This window comes from Octopus bimaculoides, chromosome 7 (assembly GCF_001194135.2).
Source record: "Octopus bimaculoides isolate UCB-OBI-ISO-001 chromosome 7, ASM119413v2, whole genome shotgun sequence".
NCBI lineage: Eukaryota > Metazoa > Mollusca > Cephalopoda > Octopoda > Octopodidae > Octopus > Octopus bimaculoides.
In genome coordinates this window covers 104,295,401-104,302,406 of record NC_068987.1, presented here as the reverse complement: position 1 = coordinate 104,302,406, position 7,006 = coordinate 104,295,401, and the positions used below count along the sequence as shown (strand labels likewise).

Genomic DNA, 7,006 nt, shown 5'->3' with positions numbered 1-7,006 from the left:
GTAACTTCTATGCATGTCCCCTCTCATTGCTGTCTCGTGGCCGGAAGGCCTTTTATATGTATATATGCGTATATGTACCAACTACTTATGACGTTTTCCATTATGCCTTGTTCCCATTCTGTTCTCGTTCATTGTTCGTTTATGTTCACTCGCTTCTCCCGGCAGCTTTTTAGCGCTGACACCACTAAAATGAACACTCTTATAAGATAATGGCACGAAACTGTGATGTTGTTTCGCCAATATATGGCAAATGATCTTACTAATCGTATAGTTATTACCTCAGCGTCAATTAACAGCACAAGTCTGCTGCCGAAACAATATATATACTTAATAGGATTCTTTCTTCCCTCTCCGCTCTCTTCCTGTCATCGTTAGCGCGTCGAACAAAATGCTTAGCGTTATTTCTTCCAGCTCTTTACGTTCTGACATCAAATTCTGCTGAGTTCGACTTTACTATTATACTTTCGGTGTCGATAAAATATGTACCAATCGACTGACCCCCAACTCATCAAAATTTTAGGTGCCAAAATTTGAAACCATAAGACAAAGAGCCTTAGTTACGGGGATGTAAAGAAACCAACACCGATTGACAAATTGTGTAGGAACAAACACAAAGACATGCCACACACACACACTCTCACACGATGTGATTCTTCACAGTTTCCGTCTACCAGATTCACTCACAGGGTATTGGTCGGCCCGAGATACATTTGTTCAAGATGAGGCGTAGTGGGGCTGAACCCGAAACTACGTGGCTGTGAAGTGAACTTCTTAACCCCATAGCCATGTTTATGCCTTGTGTGTGTTTGTGTGTGTGTGTAAAAAATCAATTCGATTATTTATTCCGTAATAATGGTCATACACACACACACACACACTCACTCACCCACTCACACACACACATACATATATGTATTTATACCTCAGCTTTTATAGAATAATCAACAATCGCTCCGATCAAGATTATCCTCATGACTATTACCGATAAATCCTCCACAATCAAACTTTATCTTGTCATCATTGACGTCTCATTTTGTCTGACTTTATCAGCATTATTTCGAAATTAATTTAATATATCTTCATAAACCAGATATGAATTATAAGATAAAGATGTTAACTGTAGTGTGAAAACATTAACATTATCATTTTTGCTAAGTTGTAGTTTTATAAAAATAAACATTTATTAAATTTCCTTAATGGAAGAATGGCCAGAATATTTTGTGTATTAATTATTTAATAATTCCAACATGGAATAATTTGATCTTAGGGCTAAGGTAAAGACGTTACTTTTAATTCGAAAATACATTATTTTCCTGCTAAGAAGTTGTTTATACAAAATAACACTGATATTACTTTTCCCATAACAGGATTTGTTAAAGTATTATTTTGCGTGTTAATTGGATTAATGACATCCTTATGGAGTGATTTGTCTTTCAGCTTACGAACTATACATCTGTTTCACAGAGCTCCCACCGATCATTCTAGCGAATCATGCCTTGCTAAAGTAGACCGCGAAAATTAGAAATTTTATTTTATGACACAACGCCATTAATGAATTGAATACGAATATGAATATGCGACCTTTTGGATTGCAGCCCTTCACTCGATCATATGTAACTTTCCCATGGTTGTGTGGTAAAGACGCTTGCTTTGCAATCACATGGTTTCGGGTTCAGTCCCACTGCAGGTTACTTTGGGTAAATGTCGTCTACTTTAGCCTCAGATAACACAATGCCTTGTGAGTGAATTTGGTAGATGGAAACTGTGTGGAAGCCGGTGTTGGCTCGTAACTTAGCGGTTCGGCAAAATGTTATTTAAAAAATTAATATTGGGGTTGATCTGTTCCCCTAGAACCCTTTAATGTGTTCCCCAAGCACGGCCGCAGTTCAATGGCTCAAACAAGTAGAAACAAGTTGTAGAAAAAACATTCCTTCAGTTTAATCTTGTCTCATTACTACATACAAAAGACTGGCAGTATAGTTTTATAGGTGTAATATATTCAGAACCCAGACGGCGAGTTGGCAGAAATATTAGCAAGCCGAGAGAAATGCTTAGCGGTATTTCGTCTGTCTTTACTTTTTGAGTTCAAATTCCGCCGAGGTCGACTTTGCCTTTCATCCTTTCGGGGTCGATAAAATAAGTACCAGTTACGCACTGGGGTCGATGTAATCGACTTAATCCCTTTGTCTGTCCGTGTTTGGCCCCTCTATGTTTAGCCCCTTGTGGGCAATAAAGAAATAAGAAGCGTTAGCACGCCGAGCAAAATGCTTAGCGATATTTCATGTCTTTACGTTATGAGTCCAAATTCCGCCGAGGTTGACTTTGCCTTTCATCCTTTCGGGGTTGATAAATTCAGTACCAGTTGTGCACTGGGGTCAATCTAATAGACTGGCCCCCTCCCCAAAATATTTCGGGCCTTGTGCCTAGAGTACAAAAGAATATATTGAGAACCAAGGCGGTGAGCTGGCAGAAACGTTAGCACGCCGGGCGAAATGCTTAGCGTTATTTTGTCTGTCTTTACGTTCTGAGTTCAAATTCCGCCGAGGTCGACTTTGCCTTTCATCCTTTCGGGGTCGATAAATTAAGTACCAGTTTCGTATTGGGGTCGATCTAATCAACTGGCCCCTCCCCCAAAAATTTCGGGCCTTGTGCCTAGAGTAGAAAATATATTCAGAACCATACTAATAATCTTATGTTACTAGCGTCCATAAAAACACCGAATACCCACTCTTTCATTATTCCCACCTCTTTCATTATTCAATTCTGTGCCTCTTGACAAATTAGGATAGTGTTGCTGTCAGTATTTGAATCTAAACGCATCTTTTAAGTGAGAATTTCGTTTTCATCACTTTATACAGATGGCCGATCAATAACTGGTGGATGTAACCTTTTCTTTCTCCAATTCGTAGACATAGAATGACATTTTAAGCTCGCTAGCCACGCATTAAATATTATATATGAAGGAAATCTTCAGATCATACATAAGAAAACTTTACTGGATTATCACTCAATCCTCTTTCCCTTCTTAATTTTTCAACATCCTGCATGATACACTTTTGTATGACTTTAGTGCATTAATATGTATTTAAGGTTCTAGATAGCTAGGAGGATGATGGGATACAATCCTGCCAGGCATGTCTCTACACATTCCTCACCACAAAGCCCACCCATAATCACAAATCTCTTGAGTGGTCCATCCAGTTGCTGTATTAAGTACGAAAGTACTAAAAAGCAAACAAAAACGCCTACAACTAATATTTTCGCTCATTATTTTAATACTGTGGTTGCGCGCAAACCATTGTTCAAAATGCTATGTTGACAACCTACGCAGACACTCACTAATTTCAAGCGTGTATTATTTAAGATTTTACTATGTACTCGAAATTTACTATGCATACCTTTTAAATTTGATTTCCTATAAAAAAGACAGATCATCCTGCATATATTTTAACGTTATTACTTTTCTTTTATATTTGTTTTACATTGATTGTTTTTTTTTTTATTTCAAGAGTCTTTTATGTGGTAACAAAGCCAAAGCTGACAAAAATACTCGACATTTATTTGATATTGATTTGATTAGTAGTAAGAAATAAAGAATAATAATAATAATAATAATAATAATAATAATAATAATAATAATCAACTGTTAAAAAATTTGATCTAATTTTGAAAACCTTGTATGCGCAAATTTTTTCCCTGTTTGCTATTCGTAAAGGAAGTGTGCACGCGCACAAGCGCAGAGCTTAAAGGAACATTGCCCTACGACGGTACTCCGCAACCTTTTTTTCACTTCCGGTATACTTATAGTCTTTTCAAAATTCAGCGGTACACCTCAACTAAGAATATAACTAAAAGTATAGGGAAAAAAACTTATATTTAGGTTACACTGCGGCACACCTAGCATCGTCTCGTAGCACACCAGTGTGCCACAGCATACCGGTTGCGGAGCACTGCCCTACGACAACGGGAAAAAATCATCCATCACCACTGTGTGGGTGAGGTTCTGCTCGTCACTCAAATGCCTGTAAGTTAACCAACACAAAGAAAAGGATGCAGTTGCTCAGGAAGCAGACTTTCCTCCAAATTGTAGCCAGTTCTGGCCTCTTCCAAACCTTTTCAGAATACTCCTACTTACCACACCTCAAACAGAATAGATTTATAAGCAGAGTCCAGTAAAGGCTTCCAAGTACCTATTCGCAAAAAGTGACAACTCCTCCAATTACTCCTACCTGATCGACATGACAGGGTCCGTTCCAGTATTTCCAAGCTATACACTTCACAACTGTCTCATACTCTTACCAAACATTTCCAAATTTCTCTTTTTTACAAGGGTCTACTGTTGGAAACATGGGGGCACTTTTCTAAGTCTGCCAGATACCATTCTGTAGTCTTTACAAAGTGCTTGGGATGGACCGGCCCTCTCGCAACCACCTTGTACTATGGTACTGTTTCAGGGATCAATGAAATGATAATAAAATAAAGTACCAAGTCCTGGTGTACTAATCTCTTTCCCACCAAATATCTACTGTATAAACCTGTATAGGGTTGTGGGGAAACACGGGGTAGGGAGACGGCAAATTCAAGGGCTGCTCCGGGTGGCACACATTTTAACTACGTCGCTGTCCCGGAAGAATTAAAGACAAAGTTGACCTCAGCTGGATTTGAACTCAAAACTTAAGGAGCTGTAATTAAATACCCTAAGACATTTTTATGAGACTATAACGATTCAGCCAATCCGCCGGTCTAGTTTACCAGCAATAAACTGCAGTCTACTCATTTAAATAGTGGCGGCGCAATGGCCCAGTGGTTAGGGCAGCGGACTCGCGGTCATAGGATCGCGGTTTCGATTCCCAGACCGAGCATTGTGAGTGTTTATTGAGCGAAAACACCTAAAGCTCCACGAGGCTCCGGCAGGGGGTGGTGGCGAACCCTGCTGTACTCTTTCACCACAACTTTCTCTCACTCTTTCTACCTGTTTCTGTTGTGCTTGTAATTCAAAGGGTCAGCCTTGTCACACTGTGTCACGCTGAATATCCCCGAGAACTACGTTAAGGATACACGTGTCTGTGGAGTGCTCAGCCACTTGCACGTTAATTTCACGAGCAGGCTGTTCCGTTGATCGGATCAACTGCAACCCTCGACGTCGTAAGCGACGGAGTGCCAACAACTCATTTAAATATATCCCTCTCTTGAAGAACAACTCTAGAGCCTCTATGATGTTGCTCCAGCATGTAGAGATAGCAACAAAATCTCCTTCAAAGTACATTCTACCGCTTTTTAATAAAAAGAAAACATTGAATCATGTAGTCCTAAAGACACTATGCCTGAATCAAAGTCTGAAATGTCTTCTGAAACAGAGGCTTTTACACTTATGTCTATGTAAGAAAGTGAAATGTTATTAGATACTGTAAAGTGATTTACTAGCTATAGAAATAATAGAATATTTTTTAGTACTGTGTCTGCGGCAATATTTACCGTATTTTAACGTGTGTAAGGAACCCCTTAATTTGGGGGGCTTAAAATGTGGAAAAAAGGTTTTGTAAGGGATTATAAAACTATCCATGTATAAGAAATTCTCATATTCTTTTAAACTTATACACATTAAAATACGGTAATTTGTCGTTAAATAAGAAACTGTATTTCAAAAACTAAACTGCTTCGAAAGGCCTTTTTTGTTCTGCATAGCAATGCATCCATGCAGGTCTTTTTCTTGCAGCCAATCTCTTTTAGTGCGTATGCCCTTTAATATTCAACCACAAGTCTATGATTTTATTATGGCTGTAACAAAATACTAAACACACATATACAAACATCTTTAACAACAGAAGCTGAATCCAATAGATAATGATATATGCTTGCACATTATGCACATACATACGTTCATTCATAAGCTTTTCCAGCGCAGTGGTTTAAACCGCTTATTTCTTAATATCACTTAATAATCCAAACATTTCATTAATGTTCTTCTCAGCAGCTCAGCTCATTTTAAATATCATTAACTTTGAATGTTTTATTAAACTAATATTCTGTACGAAGAATATATTGATGCTAACATTTGTTATGATATTCATTATTATTTTATATCCGGTGTTTGTGGGCATCAGCGATATTGCTTTTAGATTTGAAACGAGCAGTCAGTGCTTCATTCCAATTCCGCTGCTGCGAGTGCCAAAGGAATGTCTGCGCAACTCGGATGTGACAAAATATTTTGTTCGACGCACTGCTTCATCGTCACCTCATACGCACGCACGCACGCACACACACACACACGTGTGTGTATGTGTGTGACGGCTAGCTCTTGGTTACTGGCATAGCAGATTAAGCCTTCAGAAGACAAAACGGTGAAGGATCTTGAAACTAATAGACTTGGAAAACGTTCTTCTTTCAAACTAAACATAAAGGACTAATAAGAGAAGTCCTATCTTGACTGTCATATAGATACATATATACATGCATACACACATATACATACTCTCTCTCTCTCTCACACACACACACACACACACACACACACACTTTGTGAATGTGAGAGAGAAAGAATATGAAGTTGGTATTTATTTCATATCTGTGACGCTTATTTCTGCGATCGATAATCGTGGATGATAAATGGTTAATACAATTTACAAAGTAAGTTCTGGGCACACAAATCGCGCCTTCAAACAGGGTCGAAATGCCGTGGATACAGTCAAGAGCCGCAATCTATACGGTAATTTTGTCATGAAGCTTGCGCATCCATTTTCACATACACGACTCACTTCCGAGCAGTTTACATAATTGCAAGTGATATATATGAGGAGCTACAAATTAAGGTAAACATAAATGCATGCGTTACTCGCTTTGTTTAGGATTAACAATATTCCTGTTTTTTTTTTCTTTAATCGAGATAGCTGATTTACTACCACATTAACATTTTAACGGTCTTTAAACAGAAAATTACTTTCTGAAGCAGATAATGCATTACATATTTTCAAGGTATTGCTACTATATATATATATATATATATATA

At 38.2% G+C, this 7,006-nt stretch overlaps 1 protein-coding gene across 2 annotated transcripts in view; it reads right to left on the bottom strand.

Annotated features, from left to right (window-relative positions):
- The window catches only part of LOC106876061 (tryptophan 2,3-dioxygenase), a 92,700-nt gene that overhangs the window by 83,997 nt on the left and 1,697 nt on the right, over positions 1-7,006 (bottom strand). The gene's annotated exons all lie outside the window — the stretch shown is intronic.